Source organism: Hesperophylax consimilis, chromosome 4, assembly GCF_061612785.1.
Source record: "Hesperophylax consimilis isolate HC1 chromosome 4, BYU_Hcon_1.0, whole genome shotgun sequence".
NCBI lineage: Eukaryota > Metazoa > Arthropoda > Insecta > Trichoptera > Limnephilidae > Hesperophylax > Hesperophylax consimilis.
Window position 1 is genome coordinate 34,547,046 of NC_142839.1, and position 6,454 is coordinate 34,553,499.

Consider the following 6,454-nt stretch of genomic DNA (forward strand, 5'->3'; position numbering starts at 1 on the left):
TTTTTTTTATCAATGTTCGCATTCAAACTTAAATACTGGTATTTTTTCTTTTTTTTTTAAAGTTTGTTTTCATAATTAAATTAATTCTCAAAGTTTAAATTTTATTAAGCCCGCCAAAACGAGCGGAATCCGAGCGGTAAGAGGCGGGGTGTGGTGTGACGTCATTCGAACTGTGAAAACCACGTCGCTTAAGCATTTTGTATGGAAAAATTTTTAATTCTTCAACAAGGAATTCCAGTAATTTTTTTACCAATGTTAACCGTTTATTAGAATTGATGTTATTAAAAAAAAAAGAAAATCGATTAAGATTTCATAGTTAAATTAATATTTTAAGTTAGAATATTTGCTTTTCCCGCCCGGTACGGTACTTGTACGGTATTGCCGTCGCTACTTGTTGACGTTCCCCGCGCGAATTCTGGACCACCGCGCAGAAAAGTAAAGACCAAAAGTAAAATAACGGTTTACAGGCCAGTTCACTGTGAGACTTTTCTGGGCGGCCGGCGGCCTGAAGTGTATGAATGCTATGTGACATGTATAATAATAAAAACTTCTAAGTTATGCAATAAACAACATATTATTATAAAGCACTATACGAATATGTATCTTTAGAAATCCATTTCATATAATAATAATAACAAATACGTACATATATTTGACAAACCCAAATAAACCTTTGGCCTATACACCTCTCTCATCTAAACCGACCATCTCTCATGTAATAGAAAGAGATGCACCATAGGTGATCCGTTGTACGTACAAGTCACGACACATGTGACGTCAGAATTCTTTCGACCAATCGTGGAGCGTATACAGTCTATTGCTATTGAATGCTTTTTCAAGAACGTTTAACTAATTCTAAGAATAATAATATAGAAATATATTTATATATTTAGAATCGATATTTTTTGATCTACATGAACATATTTTTTATAAGTCAAAATATTTTTCACTCAACTTCCTTATTGAATCGGCAGCCTTCTGATTGCCAATCAGGTTCTCTACCAATTATTATTTTTTTATACATGAGCGAAAAAAAGGTGGTAGGTAGGTTACCTATTTTATTATTCATATTTGAGTATGCTCAAATTGTCAGACAGAAGAATTTACACTGAGTTGGTGTTTCTATATAAAATTCTAAATGATTTAGTTGAAAGTCCGGTATTGCTAGAATCGATAAGCTTCCGGATTCCACAACGTAATACTAGAAGTCAAGATTTATTTCAGTGCAGAATTTCAGGGACTAACTACCATATGTATTCCTCTTTGCCTAGAATACTAATGAAGGGAAACAATTATACCAAGTCAGTAGACATTTTCAATTTATCTTTAAACAATTATAAAATGTTGTTAATGAAGCAATTCAGTTATGTAAAATAAATAATGTATATTTCTTAATATTCATATCTGAAAGCCCTGAAAAAGGGCGTTAAATAATAAAAAAATAATTTACTAAAGTAAAATAAAGAAGAAATAAGATCCGAATGAATGAAAGAAAACCAACTCACGCCGCTAGGAGGCGCTAGTATAAAACGCTGATATTAGAATGTATGGGAAATGTCAGAAGTTGGAGTTATTATTAATATTATAGCGAATTTGGTTAAGTGCCCCATTAAATTGAGGGTATGTTTAGTTTGGTTTGAAACTCAAAAAAGTAATATGCTACAAATATTGTGATAAAACTGCTCTGTTTTAAAAAGGTAAAAGTCTTTATCCAATTTTTTTATTTTATTTTATTTTTTATTAGTGTCTATTTAATTACAGGTTTGATGAGAGTTACAATATATGATAATCTATAATATTTCGTCTGTTTGTTCTTAGTCCTCCTCACTAGGTAGTCCTGTGCTGAGGCGGACTGGTAGATTTCTTTGATTTTCTGTTATTTAGTTTCTATGATGTTTTTAATACATTTTCTAGTATGTTTACATTAATTTCTTTCACCCATGTTTTGATTTTTTCCTTAAGCTTATTTATCTTTTCTATCTTTTTAAAACTTGGAGGAAGGATGTTGTAAAGTTTGGTTGCCAGATATACGTGGTTTCTTTGGCCAAAACTTGTCTTGAATTTTGGAACATCTCGTATATCCCTTTTTGAGGCTCTTGTATCATGTATCCGAGTTTAATTAGGAGATTTTCTGTTTTTAAAATGCTGTTTTAAAATATTCTTGGCGTGTATTTGTTTTAAATTTAGAATGTCAAAACACTTAAAAATATCTTTTGAGGGGGTTCTGATGGGTAATTTTAGTATGGTTTTTATAATGCTCAATACTTCAATACCTCAAACATCATTCTATTTATAATAAAAACACATAAATTTGTTTTCGAATTTGTTGTTGATGAGCCACAAAGTGAATGCTTTTTACAATTACGTATCATTCTATTTCTTTGCCGAAGGAGGTGTTTTTTCTGCCTTATTTGTTCCTTTGTTTTGTTCGGTATGAATTATTGCGATTAATTAATAAAATATTTATTTACTTTAAATATAAATTACATTATAATAAAATCACTATGAAATATATATTTCACTATGTGACCTTAGAACGTGGTACGGAAACATTTTCTATTCTTTCCTTTTTGTAATCTGTGAACTAATAAATAAATAGACTAGTATCAACAAAACGTGCCCTTGACACAGCTGACGTCTGACTCGGCAATATCATGTGATAATAGGCTCTAGAGAAACTACTTTAGAGTCTGTAGTTAGATAAAACCTTGTTAACTAGGTTCAAATTACGACTTGTATACACGTGTACTCGTATTTATACGTAACTACAAAAATTTTTGGCGGAAGAGATGATATTTTGATGTCCTTCATAGTCGAAGGGTAAGGCTCTCTACTAGCAATCCGAAGGTCCCGGATTCAAATCTAGCAGTGCGCAAGTAAATTTTATTTGATGAAAGAGTGTTATTCCACGATTTATTGATTAAAAATATTATAAACTATACTTGCGGCACGTTCCAGAGTGGAAGATACTTTCAGTATCGCCTTGGTGTAAGACCACTATTCAGAATTGAAACTTGCTTGAAATGGTTTAAGCGGTGTTTGGTGACCAGATCTGAATAACCAGGTACTCCCCCGCCTTCCTCTTCTCCGTCTCCTTACCATCCATACTACCTTCAGCATCACAACATACTCCTATTAGGAATGCTATAGTCTCACTGGCTCCAGACGGTTGGGTGCAGCAGGGATTCTTGCGTATTCACATAAAAAATAATATATTACATTTTATTTTTTCACTTGTTGAGTATTTCTTAGAGCGCAGAAACCCGCTAAAAACCAAAGCTTTGATTGTCTCTTTCGTTCATCTGCCTTCATAAAATTTAATATTGCTCAACGGAGATATTTTCAAAGTCTGGTCCTTAAATAGGGGGTTGGCAACATACATAAAAGAGAAGGGGGTGTTTTGAAAGGATGGCACTATTAACCGGGCGCTTTAAAACTTCCCTTCCGTAAGCAAAATGGAAAAAAAATTACTAGAATATTCATGTGCAGTAAATAAATATTGTAAAGCGGCCGGAATGCACGTTTTTAATGTGTATGCGAATAAAATACACGATTTGTGGCGAGAGAACTTGAGTACCGTTTGCGCAGGAATGGCAAATACTGCGCCACGAAATATAAATAAAAACTGAAAAATATTTTAACACGTTAAAGGTATTTTTTATTACAATTAACAAATCAAATAAGCACAGGATATATGAGAATGCTTTCCTTTCATCTCAGTGAGCACACAGTTCTTATCACTTGAAGACCCTGTGATATGAAACCTTGTCAATGATACTCTCATTGACAAGGTTTCTCAGACCTTCAATTAGAACTGAAAATTTGCGCGCTGTTTTGAACGGTTTTAGCTGTTTTTCGTTACCAAATCTGAATAGCCATGTACTTTCCAACCCACCTCTTTTCCATCTCCTTCCTTTCTCCACTTTTTTCGGCCTCACAACAGTACCCCAACCGAGGGGGGGGGGGGCATTGTCCCACTGACTAATAAATGACACTTAAACAAGTTTAGTGTAACAATTTAAAGGCAATGTCCTTCCAAATAAAGAATACCTATTGATTTAATCATCTCTCTTGAAGTGTGGTTTGTTGTTAGCAAATTGCAACGATTTTCAACACAAATGGTTACATCATGTTGACTACCTACGCTTAAGTTGATCCAACTTTACTTTGTGAACACAATACCTCATTCTACATGTCCAAACAACCATGCAGCACCTGCCTTCTACCTTCTGTTTGAGCACTTCTTGTTTCTGTATTAATTTATGCCTGAGATTCATCTTATCTACTTCGTTTTCTTCCGTTCTCCCGGTACTTGGAATTAAGTAGCTTTATCTTCCATTAGTCATTACGTAAAATGGAATGTTTTCGTAGCATAATTTTTTGAAATGATTGTACTATTAAAAATACTCATGTTGTTGTTTTTTGTATTATAATGAAAACACTTCTTTTAGTTTTTTTTTTATTTTATTTATTTTTATTTTTTTATTTCTTCACTTCTTTTAGATTCCTTTTTTTCATTTGTGATTCCAATTATATGTAATGATTACAAAGTATTAATAACATCTTTTGTATACCGGATAACTTCTTAATATTATAAAAATACTAATTTCGGTTATATGTGCATCTGTAAGTAAGTGTGACATATTTATGCGTAATGCGTAACATTACTCAAGTTAAATGAGCTTCTAATTTTAAAAATTGGAAAATTGGAAATATCATTTCAAACAAGCGAAAGAGCACGTAACAAAATTATTTGATTATTTATTTAAATGTGAATTTATTTCATTCAAATGCTTGACAGATTAATTAACAGAGGGAAGATACGATACTGAGTAAACACGTGGTTTCACTGAACTAGGTCCAGTGGACATACATTAGCGGCCCGTTCATTTATTTATATTCTTCACCATAATATTATTGGTGTATCACCGTTGTATAGAGAACATAAAGAAATAGTAAATATTTTTTAATGGTTACCCTTTTCAAGCGGACCGAAAAATTTTTTCGACTAGTATGAGTGTAAGATGACTGATATTTTTATAATGTCATTTGATAGATGTCATTTTTTAAGTGTACCTACTACTATTCGATCAAACTCGAGGTAATTTCTTCTTTTGAAAGGCTTTCAGCTTTACAAATCCAACAGTTAAATTATCTCGTGAAAAATTCTCTAATGCGGAGAACATTAAGGTTTTTTATTTATTTTTTAAAGTTATCTTCAAATTCTATTTTAAATATGAGCCAAGGTTTATTTCTGCTTTTTAACTAAGAATTTGAATATTAGATATATAACTATGTTTTTTTCGTATTTTTTTTACAGTTTACGCTTAAGTTTTTTTACTATCTAGTAAAACAGTAAAAATACTTTTTACTGTTTTAGCGGTCTAGCGGTTGCATCTTATGAGTTGAATGTGGGGGTAGACAAATTATTATAACGCCATTGTCGCGGGCCATGTTGATTACGTCAATATTTCGTGTATGCGAGTAATGACCATCAAGAATAAGAATAATTTGATCCCCTTTAGAAGGCCTGGTGTATTTAACGAAGTGGCGAAACCAATCAGTAAAAATATTTTGCTTAACCCAGCCTGAAGGATGGCACGCCGATATAGCTCCTGGAGGAGCTCCATTCATGAGTTCTGCTTTTATGTTTTTACGGGGAAATATGAGCATCGGAGGTACGTAGTTGCCAGATGCACTCATACATGTTATAACAGATTATAACAGATTATAACAGATTATTATATTTGACGGCCGGCATAGTCCAGTGGTAACGCATTGGACTGCCATTCCGAAGGTCGCGGGTTCGAACCCGGCGTGCGCAAATAAATTTTATTTGATTAATTTGTGTTATTTCACAATTAATTAATTAAAATAATATATAGTATATTTGCGGCACGTTCCAGAGTGGAAGATACTACCAGTATCGCCCTGGTGTAAGACCACCATTCAGAATTGAAACGTTGCTCCAAATGGCTTTAGCCGTGTTTAGTGACTAGATCTGAATAGCCAGGTACTTCCCCACCTTCCTCTTTCCCTTCCCCACTTACCTTCAGCCTCACAACATCCCCCAATTGGGGATGCCATAGTCTCACTGGCTCCAGACGGGAGCAGTTGGGACTCTTGTGAGGTATTCACTATAAAAAAAATAATAAAAAAATAATAAAAAAATAACAGTTATGAGGGCTCCTCTTTCTGCAGATGTTATAGCTCCGACTTGCTTCTTTCCTTTCAGCGATAATATTTTTGGCAATTTACTTTGCACAACGCTGATGCCGGTTTCATCTACGTTGTAAATTCTAGTTGGGGAATTATCAACACTGTCTAGTTGTGCCTCCAAAATATCAAAAATTTTTGAAACATTATCTGGGTTGAAACCTAATACGTGCCAAAGACGTGCCTTGGGGCTTCCTCTTGGAAAGATGGGGGTGTCTCTGTAAAAATAATTTAAGCC